Source organism: Centrocercus urophasianus, unplaced genomic scaffold, assembly GCF_019232065.1.
Source record: "Centrocercus urophasianus isolate 14NV4802_14NV808 unplaced genomic scaffold, USGS_Curo_1.0 seq_20, whole genome shotgun sequence".
Taxonomy (NCBI): domain Eukaryota; kingdom Metazoa; phylum Chordata; class Aves; order Galliformes; family Phasianidae; genus Centrocercus; species Centrocercus urophasianus.
This window is the reverse complement of record NW_024884756.1, coordinates 488,917-496,526: the sequence shown is the minus strand read 5'-3', so window position 1 is coordinate 496,526 and position 7,610 is coordinate 488,917. Positions and strand designations below refer to the sequence as shown.

The window sequence follows — 7,610 nt, the reverse complement described above, 5'->3', positions numbered from 1 at the left end:
GAGTTGTGCCCAAGATGTCAGGGTGCTTCGGGGCTTTGGGTCTGATCAGTGCCCTGTCCTCACAGCCTGAAGGGCAATGGTGTCCAAAAGGGGAGGGCTCATCCAGGAGCTGAATCCGGGATCTCTTGCACTCTAAGTGAGAGTCATATCCCTAGACCAAAAAAAAGCCAAGATGTACAGCTGTTGGGGTCCCACTCAGAAGTGCCATGCATTAGAGTGTTGCAGGCAGCACAGCCTCTGGCACTGCTGGGCTCAGTTCCTGCTACCAGGCTCCAGGCACACTGTCGGGGTCTCCTAGCCTCCCAGCAGGACTTCCTGAACCGCAGGATGGGGGCCATGGGTGTACGTACGAGTGCCTGGGTAATGCCATGGGACAAGGTGTGCCCAGGGCTGTGGACAGGAGTGCCCCCAGGGGCACCAGGCTGAGGCTGTGATGGCCGAGGGGTGAAGGCGTTGGACTTGAAATCCAATAGGGTTTCCCTGCGCAGGTTCGAATCCTGCTCACAGCGAAGGATTTTACCCCTGGCCTGGAGATGGGAGTGCCATTCTGAGACCCTGCCAAGGACAGGCTGCATGTGTCTCCCCCAGCTGTGATCGGCAGCTCCGTGTTTGAATCCACATCAAAGCCCTTGGCAGGGGTGTGTGTATGGGCAGCCCAGTGCAGGAGGGACAGAAGCCCCACCGGCTGCCCAGTTTTGCAGCCCTGCAAGAGGTGGGGAAGTGGGAGGCCAAGTTTGGTTATGCTTGGGACTGCTCTGCACTGCGCAGTGCCTGTGCCTGGTGTTTGCAAGCCTCTGTGCAGTGCAGCGCCCAGGACAAGAGCTGCTGGCACAGCGTGCTGCTGGGGGAGCCCGCGTGCCCTGGCTCATTGGTCTGTGTATGATTCTTGTTTTGGGTGTCAGAGGTGCAAGCCGAACTCTTTTCCACACCTCTGTCCTGAGTGGCCTCAATGCTCACAGCTGAGAACAGACCCTGTGTGCACGGATGTCACTTCTCTAACACACACTAACACCACACAGCACAGCCAGGACCAGGCCTGGGCCACTCCTCATGCTGAAGATGGAGACGGAAGAGCAAAGCACCATGGCCCAATGAGCAGCTTTGCCCAGCTCTACCACCACCACTCAAGGAATGCAAGCAAGAACCACCTTTACACAGCCGTAAGCAGATCACCCTCATCTTCCCTCAGAACAGTGCAGACACATCTCAACAAACAGAAATTATAGCCTTGGAATATTTAACTTAATAATTATTGAGTTTCAAACTTGCATCCCTGGCTGTTTCAGTCCAGGATGCTGTAAACATTCTGGACCTGGGCTGTGCTGGCACCCCTGTCACCCCATCCCCAAGGGGAGCAACTCAGAGGTTGTGGGTAGCTGAGTACAGTCTGTGGTGCTGGTTTAGGCTCAGGGTGCAGCACAGTGCTGACAAAACAAACGGAGCTTCCAGCTCATCAGGATGTGAGCCATGGGTCCCTGCTTCCATGAGTGGCACCAGAAGGACCAGACCAGGATACTAGTGCCTTTTGATTTCTGTGCCTTTTCCTTTGTGACTCAGCTGTGTGGGTGACCTGTGATTACTTTGCTCCGTGAGATTTCCAGCCCTGAGGAAGAACCACAGCCCTCACTGTGGAGTTCCCCAAGGCTGGAATCACTGCCTGTCTGGGTCCCCAGGCTTTTTCAGGCCTCTGCCCCATGGCTGGTCTGTGGGTGCAGCCATTGGTGTCTGGGGCAGTTTGCCCACCTGAGCAGCAATCTCTCCTCCCTCTTATCCCTGTCACACAACTCAGAGTTACTGGAATCCTGCTGTCTCAGTAACCACCTAGTCACTACCAATCTGTTCCTCACCAAACCCAGTTTGCCTGGGGCTTCCACTCCTGACAGTCTCACTGACTCACCATTTGTAGCAGTCCTCTCTTTTCCATGACAATTCTTTGTGTGTCTCCACTTGTTGCAGACCAAGCCATGACTTCATCCTTCCTCTCCCCTTTCTCCATTCCCAGAGGAGCCAGGCACCCATCACTGCACTTGGAAAGAGCTGTGGGCTTTCCTTATGCAGTAGATACTTGCTCTCCGCTACTGTTGGCTTCCCCAAGCACAGAAATGCAGAACAAACCAAGTGAGTCCATTCACCAAGGGTGGTGGTGTAAGCTGGGATGAGGTTGTGGTAATAAACAACCTAAAAAGGAGATCAACACCCCAGTGGACATGATCTCCTAAAAGGGAGTTGCCACCATCCCAGTCCAGAACATCATGATTTGAGCTGGAGTACTCCACCACTGTAATTTTTGCTAGGGCAATTGGGTCCACAAAAGCAAAGGATAGAAGAATGAAAATGAAGGGAAGTAGGAGCCTCCAGGAAGCACAGATTGCTGAAGGAGGAGGATCCTGCGTTTTGGTGGGGAAGAGGTTTCTTCCAAGGACATGAACAGGTCAGAAAGATGAGAGGACAACAAAAGTCACGATCCAGGCATGGCCCAAGAGTCATTTAGATTAAGCTCCAGTCTTTTCTGAGCAGTGCTGCTGGAAGCCGTGAGAAAGTAATGCTGTGACCAAACCCCAGCACCCACCTATTTCCTTCTATGTGCCTCTTTCCACCCACTGAGCTCTATTTTTCATCTCAGTCTTCACCTGTAGTTTCCAGTTTCTCACTGGGCCTGTGGCTGCAATGTCTTTACAGGAACCTGTATTTTAGGGCCTAATTAGCAAGTCTGTGTGGTTCTGCTTGGGGCAAGCACTGTCTGGGGGGAAAACAAAGTGGAGTGAATTCAGGACAGCTCTTGAGCTGGCAGCCAAGATGGCCAGGCCCCCAGCCATGAGTCACAGCAGCCCTGGAGACAGGTGCCAGGTGCCTTGTGCTGGGGATCACTGCAGGGCCCCAGATTCTCCTTTCCCCAGTTCTGTCTGCACTGAGACATCACAAATTTCAAGTCAAATTAAGGACTTGCATGGATTTCAGTCTCCTTTGAGACACTGGCTCTTCAGAAAAAAAAAAGTCTGTACCATCTCACCCATGGAGTCATTGTGAAATGCTATATCAAAATGTCATTACTCTTTTCCCCTGCTCCATCCTGCACTGTCCTATGCAGCAGGCTGTTGGAAAGCAGATGTACCAGCCTCAGATGCCTATAACTTTCTAATGATGCTCTTGCTACTAATTCACTGCTTTTCCTCTTTGCGGCACTCGAGACAATTTTGCATTCCCTCTCTATCGAACAATGTCTGCAGTTGGTCTAAAAATACCTCAGTAGTCCTTGGAACATGGATGGGAACCCACACCTCTTTGTTCCCAGAGCTCTAATTGCCTAGCAAGTGCCATGCAGGGTGTTTCCAAATTAGGAGCACTTCTATGAAGATCTGAGCAGTAGAACCAGTTGAGCTTAGAAGACCAACTTGCTTCCAAGCCCAGCATAGTGCCTCATTCTAAACACTCATAAGCTCTGTGTAGATTTTCACACCACCAAAATGTATAAAGACTGAAAGATTTATACAAAGTCTATGGAGAACTTAGTTGCACTCTTATTCCTCATTTCATTAGCTGAAAATGTTCTGCTTGATGTTCCGTGGCATCTTACAAAGAGGCTTACTCAGTGCCTACCTCCTCTCCCTGTAAAATAGTTATTCTTCTTCATCTAATGACTTCAGTCTAAATCTGCAGGCCCTTATTTTTGGGAATAGCTCAGGGAGGAGCTCGTGCTGTAGCTATGGCCAGAAATAGAGATATTCTCATTAGGTCTGAGGAAGTCCCCTGAAACATATGGAAAGAGAGATTTTGTATTCATTTTGAATATATTTTTAATAAAACAGGTTGTTTTACGTGATTTTTTCATGGAGATACAGATGCTTCCCGCCTCTGCCATCATCGAAAGCAGAAAGGAAGACTGGAATGACAGAAATGTTCTTGTTGCACAGAAATCACAGCTGTTATCCAGCTCCAAGTGTGTCAGCAGCCAGTACGATAGCATTAGGGCCTTTCTCTAATGTTGTATTTGGTTTTACATTACTCTGTTCAGCAACAGAAAGCAAGGATCCAAGAGGAGTGGTCTGGCATGTGCTGATCTCTCCATTCCCTGATTATACTGCAGCTGCTCCAGGTAGCTTTAATCATAGACTTGTGGGGTCATTAAAGCTGGGAAAGACCTCTAAGATCACCACGTCCAACCATCAGCCCACCCCATCATGCCTGCTGACCACGTCCCTTGGTGCCACATCTCTGCAGCTGTGGAACATCTCCAGAAATGGTGACCCCAGCTCTCTGGGCAAAATTGGACAAAGGGTGACCATTCGGAGAAGCACCTCCCAAGAAGGCAACTTATCTCTCTTCACCCTCCATCAAACCAAAAACTCACTGCAAAAACAGGCAAAATACCATTTTGAAGCAGCAAACCTTGATGTTGCCACAGTCTTGTGGGAAAAGGCAGTGAGGCTGTTGCATGTGTCCCTAAGCTGGTATTTGCTGTAGGGCAGAAATAAAGGTCTGCAAAAGTTTTCCTTTGGGCTGGACACAGCAAGCCACGTGCTCACATCAGCACAGTGTGGCACTAGCACCAGAAATTCCCATTTCAGACCGAAAAAATAACACCCACACAGCAATAAGTTGCGACCAAAGCACATCACCACTTCAGACCAGAGGCAAAAAGAACACGAAGACTCAGGCTATGATGTAGCATGTCTTTAATGAGAAAAAGAAATAGAATAAACCAGTTGAAAGTATGAGAAGTGCATTTCTAATGCTCACTATAGGAATGGACAAACACTATTTAAGGACAAAACGACCCCTACAAGGTGTTCCTCTGCCCCTGCTGCCTCTGCAGCTCTTGGCACCATCTTCTGTCTGCAGCCAGCTATAAGCTAATAGTAAATGCTGAGTAACACCACAGGGTGTCACACTTACATGGAAGCATACAGTAAGGCATAGCTAGAGAAAGGTCTACAGAGGCGCGATCTTGAACGAAAAGTACCCGAGGATCCCTTCCTGCTGGAGAGTTGCAGGTGCCCCCAATGGCTTGGAAACACGCGGGAACTTCCTTAGTCCTCTTCCCCAGTCTTGTTCCCGTGCTTCGTTTTTCCTTCCTTGCTGGCCTCAGTGGGATGAGTTGGCCGACGGGGACACTCTACAGCCCACCCCTGAGGCACAGCAAGGCCCCTTTCCCCAGCCCCCGTGTGCCACCGGAGGCCACTGGCACCCCACAGCACCGGAGGTAGCTGCCAACTGCTGCCGACGCTGTGGACCCCACCGTGGTGCTCTGCGGGTAGGAGCTGAGGATGGGCCCAGGCAAGGTCACCACCACAGTGGGGGGCTGGATGACGGTGGTGGAGTCCCAGCAGCGCCGGTAGCAGGGCTCATTGCAGCTGGTGGCCAGTGGCCTGGGGCTGCAGGAGGCGGGCAGGCACAGGTCGTAGCAGGACATCGCGTGGCGAGAACAGGCACCTGGAAGGCAGAGGAGGGCGTAAGCGCAGGGCAGATGCTGTCCTTTCCCTGCTGAGCTCTAACTTGGTGGCTCTGGCAGCCAGAGGTAGGGATAATTTGATTTCATTTGAATGACCTGCCCTGGGAGGCAGAGCTGGAGAGGTGACAGCGCTCCTTCAGCAAGCAGAGTGCTCACTGGAATGCTTCCTGTTGCTGTAAAAAGCACTTAAATCAACGCAACACGAGTGAGCTGGATTTAGCACAGGCTAAAATTAAAGGCATCTCTGCTGCCCTCCCTTCAACAGGGGGGCACTGATCTCTGTAACCAGGGAATGTGCTATTCTTTTTGCTCTTTATATTCTTTTTTAGCAAAAAGATCCATGCCGGACGTGCCTGGCTAGGTAGCTACAGATCCCTGTGGCACATACCCAATTCACCTTGCATTCCTCATCCCCTTGCACCCTCATGTGATGGCAAGAAGAATCCCTCCCCCAAGGCCTCTGCAGGTGGGAGGCAGACAACAAACCTCGACCCCTCTCTGAGGACCAGGCAGCGCACATCAGTGCCGACAGCAGCTCAGTCAGAGGAAGGAACGGAGCATCTCAACTTACCTGGGCAGCAGAGGATGCAGCAGCTGGGAAGCAGGTGGCAGGGCCCAGCAGCACCTGGTGTTATATAGGGTGCCCCGACCCCCAGGGGAGCTGGTGCATTCCTTCCACATGAAACTTCCCAGTAACCAGCAGTTTTCTCCTGGAAAGCTCCCCCAGCTGATTAAAAAGTTTCATCTTTCATCTGTCATGTTTTGCTTCCATTTAGTACTGAGTAAGATTGAAATGATTCCAGCTACAGGCAGTAATTATCTTACCTCCCAGGGCCAAAGTACATTTTAGGTTGGATGCTATGAGACAGGAGAGTACTTCAGCTGAATTTAGGGCAGGTGCATCCCCAGCACACCTCCCCTCCCTCCCGACCTTCTTCTGAGCACAACCGTAAATCAGTGGGGAATTCAGCTCCCAAGTTCACTTGAGGTAAGCTCATAACTTCGGGGCCTTAAGCCCCAGTTAAGAGAAATACATCTGTGCACAAGTTCAGTACAAACAGCTAGGCTCCTGCACTGCCTCAGCGTCACGGGATCCTGACTGGAAGATGGGGGATGCTGCAGAGGTGAGGGGTGGTGAGGGAGATGATCCAACGCGTGGTGCTGCAGTTCTGCAGCCCTCATCCTTCCCCAGCTATCTGGGCAGCACAGACATAGACACGGCTCAGTGCAAGCCCAACGTAGCAGAGCTGATCTGGCGTGACCAAGTGTTTATGCATTTGGATCCAGTTTATGTGTTTGGATCTACGTGGACTATTCATATTTTGATATTCCTCAGGTGTGAGGCATGCATTCAGCTTGGAAAGTTGAGCAGATTTTAAAAGCAAATGAACCAAATACACAGAAGGGTGTTAAAAAGACTCTGGAGTCCATCCCTGAAGGTGACACTGACCATAAGTGGCCAACTGTGCTCAGTGAGCTGATGGCAGAGGCCAAGAGACTTTCCCACCTGCTCTTGGGACACGCTAGGAGCACTGAGTCAGAAGTTCACGGCTATTCTTTCCTGTGATGGAGAAAAACTGCCAAGACATTCTAATGATAGGTGTGACTCCAGATTGCTCTGGTGAACCCTGCTAACCTGCTAGAGAGACAGGGAGTCGCAGAAGTCCCTACCTGCATTTAAACATGAATCAGCTACATGCTGGGGATAAGGAATCGCTGACGTTGTACCAAGCAGGGGAATGAGCCATCAGGCTCCGGGGGAAGCTGGAAGAAGGCTTCTCATTTCACTCCAGCAGAGCCCATGTGGAGGCATAAACACCTTCTGCCCCAAAATAAATTATGGCAGTATCGGGCCGTAAGCATGTGTGGAGCCAGGGGGGTTTCAGCATCGCTGTTACAGATGTGCCTTGTAGGGGTTTTCAGAGTCACTTTAGTTACTGTGGTGAGTAGGCTGCTCACATTGCATCATCATGTTCCAGCACAACATCGGGGCACGCTGGATGTTTGTAGTTCAAGCAGAGGGGTATTTAAAGAAGGCATGATTGTGAGTGTGAACAGATCTCTGCACTGACTAAAGTCCTTTGCTTGGAGAAGGGAAAGGGCAAAACAATGGTCAGGAAGTCAAAATAATCAGGTTTTTTTTTTTTTTTTTTTTTTTTTT

General features: G+C 50.6%; 1 non-coding gene across 1 annotated transcript; it reads left to right on the top strand.

The window, feature by feature from the left end:
• Positions 1-427: 427 nt before the first annotated feature.
• TRNAS-UGA lies at positions 428-509 on the top strand. Its single transcript has one exon. It is a non-coding gene; the product is annotated as a tRNA-Ser (tRNA).
• The last annotated feature ends 7,101 nt before the right edge of the window (positions 510-7,610 follow it).